The following is a 220-nucleotide window of genomic DNA, read 5'->3' as shown; positions in this document are numbered from 1 at the left end:
CTGCGGGCAGGGAGCCGGGTCCTGTGGGCAGCCCCGAGTGCTAGCCCAGTGCTGCCTTTCCCCGTCGCTGGTCACTGCTGGGGCCGGGCCGGCGGATGGTGACTTGCTCCGTGCTGGGAAGAGGGAACGGGATCCTTCGCAAACCCATGCCGGTCCCACAACCACCCCTCCCTCATCCCCTAAATGTCTGTCTGAGTTGGCCAGAATTTAAAATCTTGGG

This window comes from Eurypyga helias, unplaced genomic scaffold, assembly GCF_000690775.1.
Source record: "Eurypyga helias isolate BGI_N326 unplaced genomic scaffold, ASM69077v1 scaffold35208, whole genome shotgun sequence".
Classification (NCBI taxonomy): Eukaryota; Metazoa; Chordata; class Aves; order Eurypygiformes; family Eurypygidae; genus Eurypyga; species Eurypyga helias.
The sequence above is the reverse complement of the archived record's forward strand: the minus strand, read 5'-3'. Positions refer to the sequence as shown.